Source organism: Ricinus communis, chromosome 6 (assembly GCF_019578655.1).
Source record: "Ricinus communis isolate WT05 ecotype wild-type chromosome 6, ASM1957865v1, whole genome shotgun sequence".
NCBI classification, from domain to species: Eukaryota; Viridiplantae; Streptophyta; class Magnoliopsida; order Malpighiales; family Euphorbiaceae; genus Ricinus; species Ricinus communis.
Window position 1 is genome coordinate 28970262 of NC_063261.1, and position 22298 is coordinate 28992559.

Genomic DNA, 22298 nt, shown 5'->3' on the forward strand with positions numbered 1-22298 from the left:
TGCGAAATGGTCTCCCAAAGTCGAATATCAAAGTCTAAAAAGAGATGGCTCATGTGCATATATGAGATCTAAAGTCAGAAAATCGAACCCTAACAAAAGAAATCAATTTTGCCTATATAAATGTCCCAGCACGGCCGTGGTCAAGCCTATGTTGGTCAGCACAGGTGAAGTCCAGGCCGTGCTAGACCTTCGAGTCCTGAAAATCAGCCTCTTCTCCCTAACCATGCCCTCGCTAGTGCTAAGCCAACACGGCCAATGATGGAGACCGTGGTGGCCTCGGAAACTGATGTGCATCATTTTATACATGTTTATATGCCCAAATACTTACATTTTTTAGCATAGTTATCTTGTTGTATGCCATAATCACCTGTGTTTTGGTTCCTTTCATGTTTCAAGTGATCATCGATGGACATTATCAGTATTTAAGGGAGATACGTGTGAATACGGATCAGAATCCATCAAAATTGAGCAAAGGCTAGAATTTCAAGGTTGAGCACGGCCTGGACTCTGGCCGTGCTGAACCATCGACATTTGACCCTCAAAAGTGACCTTTCGGCACGGTTTCTTAGGCCACCACGACCTCCATCACGGCCTATGGTGTCTCAGAACCGGCGAGGGCATGGTCAGGGAGAAGAGGCTAATTTTTCGGGACTCGAAGGTCCGTGGAGCTTGAGCAGCGTCTTGACCAACAGGCTTGAGCATGGCCGTCTTTGACCGGCCGCGAGGGCTTGAGCAAACCATCTTGAAACATTTATATAGGCAAAATCAAGTTCGTTTGTGTAAGGTTCGATTTTCTGACTTGATTTTACACATACATGCATAAGCCATCTTTTTCCAGAGTTCAATATTCGACTTTAGGAGACTATTTCATCTTTTGAAAGAAGGATTACATAGTTTTAACATCAAATTGAAGATCAAGAGTAGATTTAGAGGCATTTAATAGGCAATTTAGGGTTCATCATTCGGAATTTGGGAATTTAGGGTTTTTCATCCAACTTGAAGAAGAAGGGTGTACATGCTTTCAATTTACTTTTCTGAATTTGTTCTTTACTTTATGTTGCTTATTAGTATGAGTAACTAAATTTGTTAAACCCATTGGGTTTCCTATGTTGTTGGATTGTTTTTAATGCTTATGAGGCTTTGATTATTAATGCTTGTCTCTTCTTGCTTTCATTATTAATGAGAAATCACATTATTCATGAGACGTTGTGAGTTATGGTATTTAGATTGCTTTATGTAATTGAGAAATTCATTTAGTAATTGGAAATTTGAATAGTAAGAACTGATTAATGATCACTTAGAGATAAGGGTAATTGACTAGCCGGATAAGAATTAACAAAGTTTAATGCTAATCTAATAATCGATCGTTAGGAAGAGATTCTAACTTTAGGTTCTTATGTTTAGGAATTCGGTTATCTCAAGAGGGAAACCGAATTCAGTTAAGAATTCATCCACGGGTAATTGCAATTGGTAATCAATATAATCTCTATCTTCACTAAAATCCAACTAGCTTAGGTCCCTTTGGGTTTGCTTTTCCTTTGGTTGTTTCACTAAATCCTTTCAGTCTGTTTGACACTTAGTTAACCACTTGTTTACATTTAATCATAGAGTAGCAACTTCATTGATTTGTTAGGATTAGATATTATAAGACGCTATAGTACTTTTAGGATCACCCTTACCTGAGAATACGACTTTGATACTCACCGTTAGTGCTAGTCTGCATTGATAGGTTCACTGCCTTAGATTGTAGCTACACAAATAGCTTATCAGAAACCGTGTTGAAAGGCCACCTTTGAGGGTCAAATGTCGATGGTTCAGCATGGCCTGGACTTTTTGAAATGCTAGCCTTTGCTCAATTTTGATGGATTCTGGTCCGTATTCGCACGTATCTCCCTCAAATACTGATAATGTCCATCAATGATCATCTGAAACATGAAAGGAACCAAAACATAGGTGATTCTAGCATAAAACAAGATAACTATGCACAAAAATGGAAGTAACTGGGCATATAAACATGTGTAACATAATGCATATCAGGCAACCATCGGGCATATCTGATTACAAGGTTTATTGTTCCAAGCCTCCTTCAACTGGCATCCGAATTAAAGACATTGTATCGAGCGGTTGGCGTTCGGATAGTGATAATCATCTAATTAGTGACTCTTACATTATTGAAGTATAGAAGCAAGGAGAGAAGAAGTTGATTATGGCCATAAACATCTAGTACAGTTTTGAGGATGAATTTGAAGTTCAAGACAGTAGTGCCAAGGATATCTAGGGGGACAGTGACTCCAACAAAGAGACGAGGCAAGAAGCCGAAGGCAGTGATAAAGGACCTCAATATTTGATACAAGTAGAAAAGGGTTCAGAAGAAGAGGATAAAGGGTTGCTAGAAGAGCTAAGAAGAATAAGAATATGGTTAACATCTAGGAGAAGATAATGCATTTACTAAACCAGAAAATTTTTTTGATTCAGGCTTTGTCCAGTATTACTATAAGTACAACAGCTACCTCTAAGGAAATGATCAAGATGGTAACTAACAAAACTACTAGAATGATCACTTTCTCAGACAAGGACTTGCCATTGGAAGGAAGGGGTCACAATAAGGCTCTAAACATCACAATTGAAGTAACAAAGAAAGAGGACTCCTTATGTGATAGTGTATGATGGGTCAACCATTAATGTCTATCCTTATTTCATCCTTCCTAAATTGGAAATGACTGCGAAGGATATGAAATCTTTGGACATGGTCATAAGGGCATATGATGAGATGAAGAGAGATATGGAAAGGACATTCTCAGCCCTAATGAAAATTGGTCCCACAGAGTATTGGATCGAGTTTATAGTCTTGTATATCCCAGTAGCTTTTGCACTATTATTAGGTAGGCTATGGTTCCATGCCCTAGGTGGAGTACCTTCTACTGTGCACCAGAATGTCAGATTTCCTCATGAATGAGAGATGCTCACGGTCAATGTTGAGGGTGGTAAGGTCGTTTCAACCATCCAAGAGGTTGCTAAAGAACTTGATGCCCGAATAGGTTTCAAGTGGCTATGCTTTATGAGGACTACATGGATCCTAAAGTGGCTAGTATGTTTAAAAGGATAGACTTCATGCTTGGAATGGGGATGCAAAAGAATCGGCAGGGTGTCGCAGAGTTGCCAAACTTTAAAAGAGAGAAGACTCAACATGGCTTAGGTTATAACGAAGAAGAAGATGAGGGCAAACTAAAAAGTAAGACTCTGAAGGAGGTCTTTGTCAAAGAGTACAAGTCTTATTCCGGTGAACCTGAGCCGATCACTGTAGATGGCGCCGATGTGCCAGTTTCAAAATCTTCAAAAGCTTGATTATTGATATGATGGTTGAGTTGAGTATCAAGGACGTTCGAGAGAATGTCATTGCCAAGGTTGAAGAGCTGAAGTTGGAAGACCTCATTAGCCTACCCAAAGACTAGAATCCGCAGAGTTTAGCTGCATTAGTTGAGGAAAATATTATTGATGTCTTTTATATAAGAAAACTGATGTAATAACGTCTGGACTTTATAAGGACGATGAATTTTTTATTTCTAAGATTAATGATATAAACTCTGATTTTGCCTACTTATATGATGTTGTTTTTTATGGTAGTGTACATTTTGATGATAATTACATATGCATATTTGACATTAACTTTATACTAATTTACTTATTCAATTGAGGCACAAATGAAAACTAAAAAAATTTATATTGCTCATGATATATCTCTTAAAGAGAGGAGGGAATTTGAAAAAATATTAGAAAAAAATCATTATTTGCTTGGTCATACGATAATATGCCAGGGTTGGACAGGAAAATAGCAGAGCACCATATCCCGACCTACTCGCACATCAAGCCCATCAAGCAAGAGATGAGAAGGCTGAGGCTAGAAGGGGTAGAGAAGATCAGAGAACTTGTTCAACAAGTAAAAGCCCATTTCCTAGATGTAGTCGATTATCTTAACTGGTTGGCAAACATTGTCTTGGTCCTGAAGAAGGATGAAAAAGTTAGAATGTGTGTGGACTACATGGACTCAAACAAGGCTTGCCCCAAGGACGACTTTCCATTTTCTCACATTGATGTGATAGTGGGCAATGTGGCTTTCAGTGTGATGTATTCTCTTACAGATGGGTTTTCTAAATACAATCAGATTACGATGGTAGTCGTGGAAAAGCTGAAGATGACGTTCATAAAATAGGGCACATATTGCTATAAGGTTATATCGTTTGGGTTGAAGAATGCTAGAGCAACTTATCAAAGAGTGGCCACTACCTTGTTTCATGATATGATGTATAAGGAGGTTGAAGTGTACGTGGAAGATATGATGGTTAAATTAGAAACAAGGGAAGGACATTTTCAGGCTTTATAGGTTTCTAGGATGAGTGGAATGGCATAATCTGAGACTGAACCCTAAGAAGAGTGTGTTCGAAGTAACATTATAGAAGCTGCTAGGATACATTATGAGTCAATAAGGGATAGAGATAGATTCAGACAAGATTAAGGCGATTCAAGAGATGCCGGTACCAAAGATGGAAAAAGAAGTCATAGGGTTTTTAGGACGTCTACGGTATATCAATTGGTTCATTTCTAAGCTTACAATGGTTTGTAATTATGAGCGCAGCTTTTTCAGGACCTACCCTAAGTGATTGCAGCTACAGTACTATGTCAGAGGTTTCCTCGTCCATACTAGGGTTGATTCGAAAGCGGGCCGTCCGGGAAGATGTCTCAAGGAATCACGACAACCGCAATGACTGTGAATTATCAGAGAAGACTAGGACTAACCACCTGAGTAAAATAATCGGGACAAATAAAGAGGGGTGAAGGATGGCGGCTCGAATTCTTCAAGGAGAACCTGACTTTCCCCCTCTCCAGATTTAAAATTTGGGTTCAAAAAATTAGGTACGTGCTGGGAAGGGGTTAGGCACCCTAACAGGCTCGGACCCAAAGTCTAGCCTCCATGAAACTTTAAGGCTTTTTCTTTCCCTTATTGTACTAGGTAGAAATGAGACTTTAAGGCTTTTTGTTTCCCTTATCGTACTAAACTAGCTTGTTTGCTACCCATTTTATTACGATGACATTTTATTATCTTATTTAAAAATACAAAGGTGAGAAAGGATGGACTAGCTTAGCATGCATCTAGCTAAGTAGGGAAGGCATATTGGTGATACTAATCCGAAGGAGGTACACTGGTACTTTAAATTTTATTTGACATACCAAGGTGACCAAATAAGAAACAGTTTTCTTAAGAATGTGGGTGTCAAGTTCATTTTATCTTTAATTGATTAGGTGAGTGAATTATTGGAAGGCGGGGGACTCATGTTGGTAAATCGGTTTATTTTAGTTAACATGTGAGGTGATCAATCAACATAATATGGTTTATCAATTAACCTATGAGGTGAAATCTAAGCATAACAAAATATATATAAAGAATGGTAAGAGAGAAATTAATAAGGATACAAAATGGATTAGCAAGTATAATAGGAAAACTAACATCCTATTTATTCAAACACATAACACATACACATATAAACAATATAAGAAATGGAAGTTTAAAGCTCATGTGTGCTTAGCCCATGTGGGGTAAGCCTTAGCCCACATGGGCTAAGCGAAAGCCTATATGGAGTAGGGCTTACCCTGCGTAAGGTAAGCACATAGAAGCTCTAAGCTTTTCTTCTAATGGCTTTTTTGACTAAAAGTAGCTTCTAAATGCATAATGGACATTAAATATGATAAAATAAATGTAAAAAATACACAAAGCAAGTTTAATTTAGAGTTTGAGCCCTCGGGGTAATACCTTTGAATTTTTTCAAAAAGAAAGATGACTTTTTGGATGGGAAGTGATGTGCATAGTCTTACACATATTTGCTTGCATATTATTGTATATTTTCTTAGCAATTATCATACTTTTATTCTAAGATCACCCGTGATTTGTGTTCTTTTACATTTCAGGAGAATTTATAGGACCATTATCAGTGTTTGAGTAATTATATATCAATACGTGCGAAAACAGATGGGAATTCATCAAAATTGGACAAGAGCTCGCATGTCAAACATTAAGCACGACCTAGGTCAAGGTCGTGCTGATCAGCACGGCCTAGACTCTAGCTGTGACCAACCATTAGCCTTTAATCCTCAAATGTGGCATTTTGGGCACGGTTTCTGAGGCTGTCACGGCCTCTAGCACGGCCCATGGTGGCTCAGCACCGGCGGGGCCACGGCCAAGAAGAAAACCTAACTTGCGAGATTTGAAGGTTCAGCACGGCCTGGACTCCGGCCGTGCTGACCAGCACAGCGTGCTAGGAAAAGTATATAAGGAAAGCGATTTCTTGAGTTAAAAAAGGAGGAGGAGAAGAGTTTTGGTGGCTGGTTCAGTCTTTGCAGAGTACTGAGTTCGGGAGAGAGTTGTAGAGAGTGAGAACCACTGATCATGAGAGCAAGGTTAAGTCAAAGCGATTGAGTGAGCAAATCGAGAGGCAATTGGGGAGATCAATCATAGTGCAGATTCAGATTTGGAGTTGTTCATCCAATTCGAGAGAAAAGGGTGTATATGATTCATTTTCGTTATTCTTTCATTGTAATTGATTTCCTAGTTGTTTTAAACATGAATATGTGTAGCTAGATCGATTAAATCTGTTGGGATTTCTTTAGCATGTTGGCTTAATATTAAATTTTTGGATTGTTTGAGTTTAATTTTGTATCCTTCTTGCTTTCAGTATTAATAAGATAATGCATTATTCATGAGACGTTGTGAATTGTGGTGCTTAGATTGCTTTATGTGATTGAGAAGTCCATTTGGCAATTGGAATTTTCAATAGCAAGAACTAGTTAATAATCACTTAGAGATAAGGATAATTAACTAGCCGGATTAAGAATTAACAAAGCTTAATAGAGCCAGATTAAAGCTTAATGCTAATTTAAGAATCAATCATTAGGAAGAGATTCCAACTTTAGATTCTTAAGTCTAGGAATTCAGTTATCGAGAGAGAGAAACCAAATTCAATTAAGAATTCGTCCACGGGTAGCATAATTGGATTCATCAATCTGTTATCTTTTGTTTGATTGCCAACTAGTCTAGGTTCCCTTGGATTTGCTTTCTTGTCTTGATTGTTTCATTTATCCATTCATTACTGCATCTCACTTAGAACTGGGCTTGTAGTTATTAGGAAATTTAGAAATTATTGATCATTCATTTTAGGCTAATATAACAGAGAACAAAATAGTAACTCTGGGCTTTCACTTTCCCGAGGGATATGACCTTGATACTCGCCATTAGTACTAGACTGGATCGATAGGTTCACTGCCTTAGATTGTAGCTGCACAAATATCCTATCAGAAAGGAACTTGCTCAAGCTTTCAAGACACCAATGGAAGCTCTAGGATCTTATAGAATGAATGAAACGAACCTGTAAAAGAAAAGAAACATAAGTGGTGTAAAGGTTAATGGACTTTTGGGTTAGATTTGGGGAAAATGAGAAGGAATGAAGTATGAGTATTTTAGGAGCTAAAAATGGAAACTTGAATGTTGTTTTTAAGGCTTTTATTGCTCGGGGGGTTCAAAAATGGTGTTTTGAGAGGTTATTGGATGTGTAACATCTAGAATTTTTAGGTAATAGGTAGATGTATTGGAGGTTATAGGGTTTTTGTGTATTAAGAATGGGTAAGGGTAAAACCTCTTTAGGGTTTTGGTATGAGGAAGGAGCTCCAAAGCTGTTGGAACCTTTAAGCTTTTCCTTCTTTTTGTTGCCAAGTTTGGGGTAGAGAATGTTGTTAGTGCTTTATGTACATAATAGTATGAATATGTATGGGTATTTTTAGGGTCTGTAAGGTGTTTTTAGTGTTAGGTTTTGATTAATGTTAGTAATTTAAGGGTAAAGGATCAACCTTCTTTATATTTTTGGAAAGAGAGGAGATGGTGGCACGTGTCCCTAAAAGGGAATATGCCTTCTAGGTTCCAAACTTCTAGGAAGATTTCCTTCTAGAGTCTTCGCTCGCATAGGGTAATCGCGTAGCCCACATGGGCTTAGCCTTACTCCATTTGGGCCTAACTTAACCTACATGGGCTTAGCTCAAGGCTTAGCCCACGCGGACCTCGCTAAGCCCAGATGGACTTAACTTAGCCCATGTGGTCTAAGCCTTAGCCCACGTGGGTTAAAGTGGCTTTTCATAGGATTTTATAGCTTTTGAGGCCTCAATTAAGGCTTTCAAGATTTTAAGGTATTGATAAGCTATATATGCAGCTACAATCTAAAGTAGTGAACCTATCGATGCAGTCTAGCACTAATGGCAAGTATCGAGGTCGTATTCTCAGGAAAGTGAAAACCCAGAGTTACTACTTCATTCTTTGTTATCTAACCTAAAATATATGATGGATGAACTCTAAATTTACTAATAACTGGAAACTGATTTCTAAATGAGATACAAGAATGAATGAAAACCCAGAGTTACTACTTCATTCTTTGTTATCTAACCTAAAATTTATGATGGATGAACTCTAAATTTACTAATAACTGGAAACTGATTTCTAAATGAGATACAAGAATGAATGAATAAATGAAAGAATCAAAATAAGAAAGCAAACCCAAAGGGAACCTAAACTAGTTGGCAATCAAATAAAAGATAACAGATTGATGAATCCAATTATTGCTATCCGTGGAGGAATTCTTAACTGAATTCGGTCTCCCTCTCGAGATAACTGAATTCCTAAACCTAAGAACCTAAAGTTGGAATCTCTTCCTAATGATCGATTATTAAGTTAGCATTAAGCTTTAATCTGCCTCTATTAAGCTTTGTTAATTCTTAATCAGGTTAGTCAATTACCCTTATCTCTAAGTGATCATTAGCTAGTTCTTGCTATTCAAAATTCTGATTACTTAATGAATTTCTCAATTACAGAAAGCAATCTAAGGAACACAATTGACAACATCTCATGAATAATGTGATATTTTATTAATATTGAAAGCAAGAAGAATACAAAAAGGAACTCAAACAATTCAATATTTAGTACTAAGCTAACATAGTAAGGAAATCCCAATAGATTTAATCGATCTAGCTACACATGTTCATGTCTAAAATAACTAAGAATTCAATAACAATGAAAGAATAAAGAAAATGAAACAGATACACCCTTTTCCTTCGAATTGGATAAACAACTCAAAATCCCCAAATCTGAATGATGAACCCTAAATTGCCTCTTGAATGCCTCCAAATCCACTCTTGATCTTCAATGTGATGTTTAAACCAATGTAATCCTTCCTTCAATAGGAGAAATAGCCTACTAAAGTCGAATATTAAAGTTTGGAAAAGGATGGCTCGTGCATGTATGTGTGAAATCAAGTGAGAAAATCGCACCCCTTACAAACGAACTCGATTTTTCCTATATAAATGTTTCGTCTTGTGCTCAAGCTCCATCTTGGATCTTGAGTCCCGAAAAATTAGCCTCTTCTCCCCAACTCTCGTGCCTTTCATGCTTGGTCTTTGAGCCACCAGCCCACAGGCAGTGATGGAGGTCGTGGTGGCCTCGGAAACCGTGTTGAAAGGTCACTTTTGAGGGTCAAATGTCGATGGTTCAGCACGTCCAGAGTCCAGGCCGCGCTCAACCTTGAAATGTTAGCCTTTGCTCAATTTTGATGGATTCTGGTCCGTATTCGCACGTATCTCCCTTAAATACTGATAATGTCCATCGATGATCACTTCAAACATGAAAAGAACCAAAACACAGGTGATTCTGGCATAAAAAAGATAACTATGCATAAAAATGAAAGTAATTAGGCATATAAACATGTGTAAAACAATGCATATTAGGTATCGGTTAGGGTTTTTGAGGTTTTAAGGCCTCGGTTTAAGGTTTTCATCAATCCATTCCGAAGTTTCTGTGCGTTCTCTAGTGTATTTCAAAGCCTTTTCCTTCCTACCTTGAAGCTTGCTCCACCGGACTTATCCCAGTCTCGTCATCAGGCTTATATAATGGATGAGGGAAAGTTAAGTAATAAAAGTTTGCCCCCTGCTTTGGAAAATGAGTTCTTTTGAAAATTGGTTTTGCATGCGAAATCAATTTTTGAAAGAATGAGTTTGAATCAAAGAAAAATGATTAGATATCACCTTATTGGTTTAGTTTTCTTCTAGAGTTTCATTTGTTTGAGTAAGATACCATCTTGCCTCTATATATGGTTTTGAAGAATTTTTCTTTATTATGGGAGATACCATCTCGCTATTTTACTAGATTTGTGAAGCACGAGGCACCACCTTGCTACTTAAATACTCTTTGGGAGACACCAATTCGCCTGTTTTATTGAAATCATAGGAGACACTATCTCACTACTCCTATTAAGGCAAGAAGCACCATTTCTCTAATGGTAAATGAGCCCTTGTAGAGAAGACACCATCTTGTCCCCAAGATAGATTGCACCACCTCACTATTTTCTCGGATTATGATAGACACCATCTCGCTGATTTTATTAAGGTTGTAAGAGACACCATCTCGCTACTTTGACATTTGAAATTTGTAGGGATAACACCATCTTGCCCTTATCATAAGAGGCACCACCTCTCTATTCTCGTATCATTTGGTAGACACTATCTCGCCTTTCTTTAACTTTTATTCATTTCTGTATAATGGTTTTGTCTATAGTGCGGGCAGCTTTGCCCTTTTTGTTTGGAGAATGAGCATTATGACTTTGAACAAAGCAATTATCTGAAAGGAAAACATGCCTCAAGACTGGCTTCTTAGGCTAGGGTTAGTAGAAAAATTAATTTTTTTTATATTAGGACTGAATTTTTTATAAATGTGAAGGATAAAGGAAAATTTGCCTCAATTCATAGTTTTTGCAGTCAAAAGAGCTCTCATTTTGCTTTTATTCAGGCTTACCCTATGTACACTAAGACTTAGGCCACGTGGGATAAGCTTAAGCCTACATGGGCTTAGCCTAAGCCCCCGTTGGCTTAAACCAAATTTTGGCCTATAAAGAGGCCAAGTGAAGCCAAATGACATCACTTGTCTCATTTTTTGTTTTTGACTGAAATTATGAGTGAGAGAAACCCTCGTTAGGTGTCTAAGACCTATCGATTTGGAACTCTGCCAAAACTTATACCTTTACTTTATTTTGGAAATCTTGATGGCTGATAAAAGACAAGCGATCTTGGAATCCTAGTGCGACTGTCTAGATAGCTGATTATGATCGAATGTTTAGATCACTCTGTAGTGATAAGGGAGGAGTATAACATGCCCCTCCTTGTGCAGCCGACTACCCACTAGGCTTTTCTCTAGCATCCTAAGGTTGGTGATTTTGACTTTCCTTTTTATTATTACTTTTATTTATTATTTTGCTTTTTTATTTTATGATTATTATTTTTGCTTTATTATTTTATTATTTTGTTCATCATTTTTATTTTTGTGTATTTGTTTATTTATTTACTTTTGCATGTTAGAAAACAGTTGAACAATGATAAATTGAATTAAATGATTCTTATATAACTAAAAGAATTGAACAACTTTTAATGTTAGAAGTAAATATAGTGCAAAGTAAAAGTGAAGAGATTTAGTCAGCATATTATGTTTGCAGTCGTCTATTGACCGTCAAGGCTTGGCGGGTAACTTGTCCTACCCACGCATGTGGTAGGATGATCTATATGTGAAGTTTAGGGTTCACATTCTTTGATGTCGGTTTTACCTGTTGGCCTCATTCTACATGTGTAGGAATGATGACATGATAGCTTTGATAAAGAGGTGGCTAAACATGACGTACAACTTCTAGTTGCATTTTAAGGAGATAACTGTGACCCCGCTGGACTACATCACCCTCACCGAATTGGCTGTAATGATGACCTGTCGATCTTCGATTATGATTCCATTAGAGTACGAATGGGTTGGCCGAGCTGCTAGGATTCATGCCTACCATCAAGAGCCAAATGAAGGTAGTTTTGACCTCGTTGTGAGCTCACTGGATTGGGAGGGTTGACACCACCGAGTAGCCTTTGAGCGATACTCAGCTGATCAGTATGCTCGATCCTTCATTACATATTTGCTGGGGAGCACCATTTTGGCGGATACAGAGCAGTGTTTCCACTTTGGGATTCTTCCTTTGTTGGCAGACCCGAACATTGTCTCTCAGTTAGCCTAGGGCTAAGCTGGACTGGCACAACTATACCGGGGATTGGACCAGGGATATCGAGCTGGGTGAACCCATGCGACTTTGCTTACTTGCTTTCGATACAGCTTTTATTTATTTTATTTGTTTTATTTTTTCCTTTGTGTGCATGCTTATTCTTCTAACTAAAGTTTGTCCATATATGGGCCCACGAGCATTGGCTTATCTCTGATCGGGTGCACTACTCTCAACGGGCTTACTATCCCTTTTCTAAATTAATGGACGGATTCACGCATCGAGAGCAAGTACTCACATTAGTTAGATGCTCACTGCCAATGGCTTAACACCATCCTATGGGTTGATGTGAGTACCTACAATCAAAAAGTGTTAATGAAAAAATTTGATATTGATAGAGTTTAGATATCATAACTGTTTTACTTTCTTTTGTAAGTGGAGACGTTCCCGTGGGCCCGGCTTATTGACTAGGCAATGTTGGGCAGCGGAGAGGCTTTAGTGGCAGCACTTACTTTAGATGAGCGCCGATCTTTTATAGAGGCCCCCCCGGTTCGCATCTGGTATATGGGCAACCATTTGAAGGATTGGAGGTTAAGCCCGTCTGATCGACTCATTCCACTGCCACTGCCTCGATGACTGGCCCGAGTAAGGTAGATGACGGTAGTGTTGGTCTAGCGAGCCCAAGTGGGGTACTCCTATGACAAGTTGGTGGAGGAGAGCAAGGGTTGCCATGACATATGAGGATTTCACCGGGACGCTTGCCATTACCCTAGTTGAGATGACACACACACCGGCCTTCGCCAATCCTGAAGTTAGCACCAGCCAAGAGTCCTCTCACTATAAGTGAGGGTAGACCACAGGATCCTCATCTTCAACCTCTACTCCTGCTCCTGAGCAACCTATGCCTCCTCCACAGTTGCCTGCTCCAGAGGGTGTGGTATTCAACGACTTGCTACACCTGATATCGATTGTCATGATGATGTTGTCTGAGAGCGGCTACATTTCTAAATATGCTCACCTCGACAAGTCTTTTATGCTAGAGTACCAGCCGCATGACACGACCCATGTAAGTCCCTATGTTATTCTATTTATTGATTGATTGTATTTTTTATAGTTTTCACTATTGTGTTCAATTGCAGGTTCCTCGAGCTTCCATAGATTATGCGAGTTAAGACTGTGAGGCGTTGACCTTGGAGATTGCGTAGCACCACCAAGTAACTCTTTGTTCCTGTTGATTTTATGCTTTATGTATGTATGTATGCATGATATATAATAATGTGTTATTGTGTTGTGCGTGTTTGCTTGAGCAGTTGGATGTGGCATAGTGGAACGCCTCTTATGCTTCCTGGCAGCAAACACAAAGGCATGAGACTCACGCACAGTGGAACGCCACTTATGCTAGTTTTGATGAAGAGCACGCTAAGTGGGCCTTAGAGAGGGCTGCTTTTTAGGAGGAGATTACTCAACTGCAGACCCAAGATTTTAATGACACTATTGACGTTGCCAACTTGTTAGGTGATGATCATGATGACCGTGATGGTGGCGATGATGGCAAGGACACTTCGTGATCTGCCATTATTTCTTTTGTTTTTCGGGATTTTCTTGGATGGTCCTGCGTGACCTCTTAGTTTTGGATTCTTTTTCCTTTCTCTTTTTTTTATTGTATATACTGAATTTTGGATCTTTACTTCATTTATTCATTTGATGTTTTCACTTTGAATGGTGGATAGTCGCATGCAGTTTAGTAATGCATTTGAAAGAATCATACTAAACATAGACTGTTAAATAATGTTTAATCATAGGAAAATGGTTCCAAATACAAATCGCAATTGAGTTTTTACAAAATGAAGCTTAAATTTCACATGCTAGCCCTCATTTGCACTTGATAATACCCAAAGCCACATGGGGTAAGGCTTAACCTAGGTGGCCTTAAGCTTAGTTCACATTGAGTAAGCTTAGCCCACATGGGCTAAGACCCTAAATTAGCCTATAAGAGGTCTAATTTTGCCCCTTTAGCTCATTTTTCATATCCATCCAATCCATATCTCTCTGAAATCATCAGCAAACCTTCTTTTGTTGTTTTTCAACCACTACTGAAGGGTATCTTGAAGAGTGCCTGGCTAACACTAGGACCCTCGTTGGCCTACCTCAAATTTTTACAGGACGTGAGAGTCAATCCTACCTTTCTTTATGTTGCTCTGAGTTTCTAGGATGCAGACACCCACGTGTTTCACTTCAGAAGCTTAGAAGTTTACCCTCTGACACTTCTGCACAGTCCACAAACACGGTGATTTTACCCTCTATAAAACCTCAGACACCACTGAAGGTTGCAAGCTTCTTTGAACTTTCCATTCAGAGTATGACGTGACATCATAGTGGACTCAGGCTTGACCTCCCGTCTTTGATGAGGTTATTGGAGTCCACTAATCCGACCATAATAACTTGGTAGAGGATCTGCCATTTTTACTTGACATCCAAATTCTTGCTAGCGCAAGAAGATAGTCTAAATGACCTGAGGATTATGAACTTGCTTCCTTAAATGGCAGGCGCTACTACTCTTATTCTGCTCATCATAGTAAAGACCTTGGTAGGATTAGACCAAGTCTCAAGGGGTTAGAGTAACTGACTTTGGAGTAGTTTGATCATCCTCCTAGTATTTTATCTAATCCATATCTGATATTTATTTATGGCTTTTGTGCTCTAATTTCTTCCTAGGCCACCCATTTTTTGGATTTCAGCCTAGAGCACCTGTCTTAATTTTTGTCTAAGTTCTTTAGGGTTTTTGCTTTTTACTCTTTTTATTCATTTTTTTCTTCTTTTTTTAGATATGGTTATAGGAGAAACTGAGTCTCATCCCCATCATGTGCGTGGCTCCAATGAAGTATAGTGCTCAACACTTCTTGAGTGGTACACGCTAACGACTTGCCAATAATATCACCGAATGGTGATAGTGGTTGAGTACTTTTCTCGATAAGGAGGTGCGCTAGATGTGCCCTTGGTGGCGTCTGACTCACATCACCCTACAGACATATACCTCTTATGTTGTACTTTCAAGGCTGGATTTTAGTTCTTTTTATACTCCCTCTTAACCTATCCATCAATATAGAGAACCATAAAGAATCACCACTATTCTGCCAGAGTTCGAGCCAAGGCCTATCTTTGCTCGATTCCTATACCATGTTTGCAGCACTTGGAGCCGCCAGACCATCTTCACAACTTGCCAAAGCTGAGTGATTCTTTTGTGGAAGACACTTATAGAGCTTGGGCAGGCACACTAATGTTTAGCAATGATGTTGTACTGTTCCTATATTAGCCAATGATTAGGGATTAGAATAGTGGAAAATGCAAAAAGATAAAATTGTTCTATTTGTTAGATTTTATTTAAAAATTGTAAAATATATTGATATAAAATCTTAAAAGTATATTCACATAATTCAAAATCATGTCATTGATCATCTTAACCAAAGTAAACCTTAAAATCATATTAGAATCAGCCTAACTCCCGTGATTAATTAACCCTTTCGGGTTTTTTAACTAATCGAACACTATCTCTCCTTTTATTTGGTTCTTATTTTTTCCTAAGGTGCCTATTGGTTTTCACAGGAACTGCCCTAATTTTTATTAGACTGCTCCCTACGGGTTTTACTTATTCATTTTATTTTTTTTTCTATTTCACTTTTTTCTTTTTTCATTATATGTAATATTGCTTGAGCTTGTTTTTGTTGACTAGTTGACTAAACTCATTGCCGTTGATATTTGACATTTTGTTGCTCCTTTAGATAATTCTTCTTAACAAGATATAGGCCTTCCCAGTTGGGTTAGAATTTACCTAGACGGTCTAGATCTATATGTTTTCCCTCTTTAAGGACCAAATCACCCACCTTTAAAGGTCAAGGCTTGACAAGTTTGTCAAAAACTCAAGTAATCATTTGTTGGTACAGTTGTGTGTTATACATAGCTCTCATTCTGGTTTCATCGATCAAGTTGAGTTGATCATATTGATTGTAATACCCAGTGTTTTTAAAATAATAATAATAATAATTACCAATGATGGATAAATTAAAAATTAATTAGATCTAATTATTTGTGATTGTGATGTATTGCGGAGTCAGAAAAATTAATGCAGTATTGGTGGCCCGACTCCCATTAATTAATCGCAGTATATGTGAAATATTTTTGGTAGGTTCTGGACCCATTTTATAGAGGGTAAAGTCTACAATTTAGAGGAGATTCTGCCGAACTTTTGACAGAATTCTCGAGTCTAAAGTAATTTTAGGCAGTCTAATCTAGGGGTCTAGGCCTAAGGAAAAATTTAAGATTGTCTATTAACTGAGTGTTTTCGTGAATAGATAATCCATCCTTCCACTTGACTCCACCCGAGGTGTAGGGTATTGGCAATGTCTGAATTTAATGCGATGTTTTAGTGATTTATGTTTAATATGATTTTCAGTATCGCATTATGAATAATTTTATTTAATTAGTAATTACCACAAATAATATTAATATTATTATCTGAAAAATTATCTCGTTATTTTTGAAATCAGAATTAATGTTATTTTAATACTATTATTAATTCTATACATAAATTGCATGCTCGCTTTATCCGAGATTCTAAATCCTTAATTTCAGTATGTTGTTGAAAATAATGTTAGTTTATGGTTATTATATTTATGTTACGATTATGACAATGGGATGGGGCTATAGTAGAACATCCACCTGATGGGTTGAATCAGGACTGCGTGCGCACCGTTAATAATCAGGTACAGGTAACCAGGTTATGTTTGGATTTTGCCTTAGTCGAGTATAACTCTCTAGGTTGTGAAAGTTTGACTGCCGAAGAAAGAACCCTGGTCGAACAATGCTCTCTGGGCGCCGGCCTATTAGGAATGAAGTGTCTAGGCTAGATGTAAGGACCCTGGTTGAGCTTCGCTCTTTGGGCGCTAGACCTATTGGAATAAGAGAGCCGAAAGGCTACTAGTGTTTGGGGTTAGGGTTATGTTGAGGCATTCGTCCTATAAGTCTTAAAATATATATTATTTCTAAATTATAGTGTGACTCATATTTGATATGCAATAGCATGATATACTAAATTATCAAAATATTATTTATTGAGGAGAATGCATTAGTTACAGGATTATTTGATTTTAATTCACTCTCGAGACTCACAGTCTCAATTTTATTTTTCAGGTGACAGTTAGAGTTCTTTGCCATCCTGCATTTTGACAGCCTGACTCCTTCCTTCATCGGGCTTATTGTAAATAATCTATACTTTCATATTTTTGGTTATTCTATACTCTAGACCTTCCGTAGTAGAATATTTTTTATTGTTATAATTTTCTGGTCCATAATGGACGTGAAATGTTATCAGACTAGTTAGATCTATGTATAACATGTTAGGCATGATTAATATTATATTTTTATAAGCATGTTATTGAGTTATCGGTTAGTAAGGCTTACTACGGGATTTGGTGGCCTTAAGCCTACCTATTCCCTAGTGTCGGTCATGGGCCAACAGATCGGGTTGTGACATTGATCTCTTAACCATTCAGCCTCAGGTATTTCAGCTTCCATCATCACCCTTAATCACTTGATCTCAACTTCTATTGGCAGCACTGCTTCTATTTCATAGACCAAGGAGTAAGGAGTTTCCCCTGTAGGATTCCTCATAGTAATTTGATATCCCCAAAAGGCATATGGCAACTTCTCCGCCCAATCCATTAACCCTTAAATTATCTTAGCCAAGATTTTATTATGCTCTTATCAGCTGCCTCTATGACTCCATTCGCATATGACCTATAGGAAGAAGACATCTAATGTTCAGTTTTGTACTTCTCTATCATTTTCTTAAACTTTCCTTAGAACCGAATGCCATTATCAAATACTATATGATGTAGTAGCCCATATCGACAAATCATATTTTTTGTCTATAAATTTAAACATGTACTTGGCTTCTATCTTGGTAAAGAGTTATGCTTTTGACCACTTTGAGAAGTAGTCTACTACCACTATAATCTATTAATGCCCATTACTAACTGGTGGCTTGATTTCTCCGATGATGCCTATTCCCCAAGCTGAGCATGGTTGTGGAGACTTCATTGTAGCTGAAATGGCAAAAAATGCATCAGATTGCCATGAACTTGGCACTAATAGAATTTCCTAGCAAATCGATTACAATCAGCGAGTATAGTAAGCCAAAAATATCCTTGCCTTATAATCTTCCTAGACAATAATGGTCCACCTATGTGACTACCACAAATGCCTGCATGAACCTACTCCATTATTTTCAATGCTTCTTTCTCATCAATGCATCTAAGGTGAATACTATTTGAACCTCTTTTTGTATAATAACCCATGATTGGTTATGAATTTGATATCCAATTTCTGAAGGACTGCCTAATCATGTTTATCAACACACTCGGGATATATACCATCCTTTAAATATTTTAGAACATCATAATACCATGGCTTGTCATTTGGTAATGCAACTCGAACTTGTGCTTCTTTCTTCTTCTTATGACACAGCTCGTGATTGAACCACCACCAAGGGTCTAGTCTTAACCTTTCTCGGGTTCTCCTAGACTGAAGCTACCCTGCTAATGCATCTGCTTGTATTACTATCTCTACTAATATGCATAATTTGGCACTGGGTGAATGCTTTGGTAATCTTCTAGATATATTCATGGTATGGTTTCAATTTGTCCTCTTTTAAGTCTTAATCGCCAGTTGAATGTGATACTACCAGCATGGAGTCTCCGAGGATTTCCACCTCTTTGATCCTTATAGCTAGTAGTCTCTGTAGAGCAAAGGCGCAAGCCTCATATTCACCCATATTGTTGGTGACCCAAAAGCTCAATTTCTTAGTTATAGGTAGTATTTCACCAGACAATGTTACTAGGACGACTCCAACTCTTGCACCATTCTTGACAACTACCCTGCCGAAGTACATTTTCCATCCAATGACAAATATCATAGCTAAACTCTCATTAGGAAACTCAAAATTACATGGCTCATCATCTTTGATTAGATTTTGCACTAATAATTCTACCACTGCATGTCCTTTTATTACTTTCTTCATGGCGTACTCAATATCAAGTTTTGTCAACAAAAAAGCCACTTTCCTAGCTCACCAACTATAGCTGAAGTTTCCTGTAAGTATTTCATAGGATCATGTCTGGATACTACTTGCACTCGATAAGACTGGAAATAATGCCTTAACTTTTAGAAGACCATACCATGGCTAAGTAAGTTTTATCTATCTCATTATACTTCACCTCATAGGGTAACAGCTTCTTGTTGATATAGTAAATTGTGTACTCTGTACCGCCTTCAATTGCTTGAGCCAACATAGCCCTAACTGCTTCTACTTCTATAGCTAAGTAGAGAATCAAGCCCCGGTATAGTTGCGGAGGCCTCAATATCGGTGGTTCATCAGATACTCCTTTATTCTCTCGAACGCCTCTTGACACCTCCCATCCTAATCTACGTTCTGGTCCTTTTTCAACAGCTTGTAGATTGGTGAGCAAATAGTAGTGAGCTTGGCAATGAAGTGGCTGATGCACTAAATCCTGCCTAAGAACCCCTTGATTTCCTTTTCTGTCTTTGGTGGTGATATCTCTCTAATGGCCACCTTGTCAAGGTCTACTTCAATACCCTTCTCATTTACTTTAAACCCAAGCAATTTTTCTTCGATCATACCAAATGCACACTTCTTCAGATATAACCGAAGGTTATATTTTTCTGCTCTTTCCAAAAATCTGTCTAATACTTCAAAATGCTCTTCTCGAGTCTTCATCTGAACCATCATATCATCCACATAGATCTCTACTTTTTTATGAATCGTATCATGGAACATCTAAACTGCCATTCTTTGATTTGTTGCTCATGCATTTTTTAGTCTGTGCATTACTCGGTAGCATAACACACCTTTAGTCTGAGAATTACTGGTTAGCATAACACACCTCATCCAGTGATGAACATTGTTTTGAGCTTGTCAACTATGGGCATCATAATCTGATTATAACTTGAGAATCCATCCACATAAGTGTATATGGCATGTGAAGCCGCTGAATCTACCAGGATATCAATGTGGGGTAATGGAAAGTCACCCTTTGGTGATGCCTTATTTAGGTTTCTATAATCCACACACATTCGGACCTTTCTATTCTTCTTTGGCATTGGCATAATATTAGAGAACTAAGTTGGATATTTCACCTTTTCAATAAATCAGGCCTCAATCTGCTTCTTGATCTCTTCCTTTATTAACTGAGCCCATCTAGTCTTAACATTCTCATTTTCTATGGGTATCTTGTGTTTGGCAATCTCTTGATCAATTTCGGGCATTTTCTCAAAAGACTAGGCAAAACATATTTTTTAAGTTTTATTAGTATTTTTTTCAATATCTTTTTCTTTTCAGGAGTTAAACTGGCTCCAATCATGACCTCCATCGGAGAGTCAAATGTACCTAGGTTAAATGCATGACATGGCATGGAATCAATATTGAATATGCTAGTAGGATGATTATCAAAATATGTGCAATCATCAAACAGAACCGACTTGTGTATTACATCAAATCTCAGTTGTGGTAAATAATATTTAACCCATTTTTTATTGGGAAAAAACTCCAATTGTTTAGTTGTGGTGATATGTGGACTAATCATTTTTTTTTTCATTTTAACTTTATTGTGGACAAAAAGAGTAAATTGCATAGACGATCCTTCAGGTATGACCCATATATGACTCCCTAACTTTTAATTCGTATCATAACACCCTTCAAACTTTAATTCATATATCACTAAACCCTCTATTGTTAATTTTCGGTTAAGTAAGGGATAGAAAAATGACTTGGCATGACAGATGTGTAATTTTATTTTTAAATGAAATATACATCTCAAAAGAAATTTCCATATCATTAGTTAAGTGAAACCCAACTTTCTCTTCTTCTAGAAACTAATCTTTATATAAGCTTCTTAGCAATTCTTGTCAATTCTAAATTCTTGCATCTTCAAAAAAATTTATAAAACTAATTTTCTTCATTTTTTTGATGTAATCTTGATCCTTGATCAGATTCTTTACAAAGAAACTCTCTTTCTGATGTTGGACTATCATCATGGTCTTCTTCTTCTTTTGTGTTTTTTTTATTGGGTTCTCTTTTTTTTATTTCTTTATTACTTAAAGATAACCCGAAAAAATATATTAGGTAAAGATGAAGATCTATAAAGTGCAGATCTGCTTCTTGTTAAAGACAAAGTGGTAGTGATGGTTATGGTTGTAGAAACATAAACTTTAGCTTCAATTTTTTCTTCAATCATAATCGTCTTTTTCACTTTCTTGATCTAAATCTTTAGCTCAATCTTTTAACAATCTACTTTAGTCTTGCCTTTTCTTTTAAAATTAACATGAAAGAATAAAATTTATTTATGCCAAGAGGGTCTTGAGCAATTAGGCTTGAATTCCTTGTTAAATTGGTGGCAAAAGTCAAATTTTTGGAGAAGTGGGTTCTTGAATTTCAATAGCTACGATTTTTTTCTAACAAACATAGGACTTGATCCTGACCTTCTCTACTTCTGCCACCAATATTGCTTCCCAGGTATTTCATCAATGGTGGTGGGAACTTCTCTACCCGACCCGGACCTAATATAGGTTTTGTTGATAGTTTCATTTTTTTTTATTTAAGTCATTGTCTTTAGTCTTTTCTCTTGTTTTTTCTTTTTTTCTCTATCTGTGTGAAAAATTAAGAGTTCTTGTGTTAGTATGTCTTTTTTAAGATAAAGAGTGAGACAAAAAGATATGAGAGTTCTTAAAAAGAGATAGGTGGTTCTAACGACAGCAAATGATAGTTCGAATAAGAACGATGACATTATGGTGGTTTCTCTTCTCCTAATAATCTGAAGTCGAAGAAATTTTGAACAACGATGATGATATGATGGTATTCCAATCCTATGATGATTCAAACGATGACAGTGTTATGGTTTTCTGCTTATTGCAATTCTTATCATATGTAGTGTATTTTTTTAGTTTTGATTTTTGTGTTCATTTTTTATTTGAAATATTTTTTAGGTTTAAGATGTTTGGATTGTAAGAAAATGAAAGGGATAATGGTTTGTTGATTTTGAATTAATTTTTTTAATTTCTATTATTTTTATCATTATTATATTTAATTAAGTTAATTTAATAATTTAATTTTTAAAT